This window comes from Bombina bombina, chromosome 4 (genome assembly GCF_027579735.1).
Source record: "Bombina bombina isolate aBomBom1 chromosome 4, aBomBom1.pri, whole genome shotgun sequence".
NCBI lineage: Eukaryota > Metazoa > Chordata > Amphibia > Anura > Bombinatoridae > Bombina > Bombina bombina.
Window position 1 is genome coordinate 803,916,874 of NC_069502.1, and position 1,131 is coordinate 803,918,004.

The 1,131-nt window shown below is 34.7% G+C and overlaps 1 pseudogene; it reads right to left on the minus strand.

Annotated features, from left to right (window-relative positions):
- Positions 1–427: 427 nt before the first annotated feature.
- Positions 428–537, minus strand: LOC128658565 (uncharacterized; annotated as a pseudogene).
- Between the last annotated feature and the right edge of the window lie 594 nt (positions 538–1,131).

Genomic DNA, 1,131 nt, shown 5'->3' on the forward strand with positions numbered 1-1,131 from the left:
TTTCACGGTTATCTATTAAACTGGATGGATGATATAAGTAATAACGTTGCTTACAAAATAACACGGGGATATATTAGCAAGAAAGAATTCTGACTAAATACATTTTCACAAAGCATCATGGGTATGCAAATAATGAAAACTGCAGCGCACTTGCATTTTAGCAGATACCACATAGGATCATTCTTGATTGGCTGTAACGCCCAGTGGATGCGTCCTGTTCTCTGCTTATACGTTTAGATGTAACATCCAATTTTATGAACCTTGTTCCATGTAAATATATGCTTCTCTTTCTCTCCCGCATACAAATTGTGCAAGGCGAGTTATCATATACATCGCGTGTAATGCGTTAGCTCGATATAATTATTCCTGCAATTTAATAGACTCCAACAAAAGACTACACCGCAGTATTTTATAAGAATATCCAAAGCGCTCTGCATGTGACAGAGCCTCAAAAACATCATGATAACTCATGATTGTTCCTCTCCATGGAAATCTTTAGAAAAAAAACTTTTTCAATTTGAAGAGAAACCAGAGTATACCTCTAAAACAAATTTCTATAAGCCCCATAACAATTGATGTCTACTGAACATAAAGAGAAAAACAAATGTTTAACGTATCATATAGATACATTGTGTAATATAACAACGTGACATAATAAGAGTATAGGACTGCAATATTATGTTAGTAACCTAAAGGATATCTAACATAACATTTAGTCCGTTCAGAAAACTATGTGTAGAGCCTTATGGGTATGCAAATGAAAACAAATAATAAGCTTGTGCCAAGGTCTTTAGAAAAGTGGAGAACGTGGTACAGAATCGCAACAAAATTATCAGTTTAAAGAAACACGTTATACGGTCACACGAGATGTGACGCGCAAAAGTGCTCTAGCACATAAACTCCTGTAATATGTTACAAACAAAACAGCTTCTTCTTAGATGAAAAAAATGGACCTTTAGTTACATCCAGGAGTGAACCGTGCAGAACAGCATTTTTTGAACAAATAAAACTGTTCAAAATGATATATGCACGAGAAAAAATAAAATGCTCTGATGTATATCCCCTGCGCTAATGATTTATTTTGCGGACTGTGCCTTACCCTGATTATTTTGGATTTCACATCATACAATT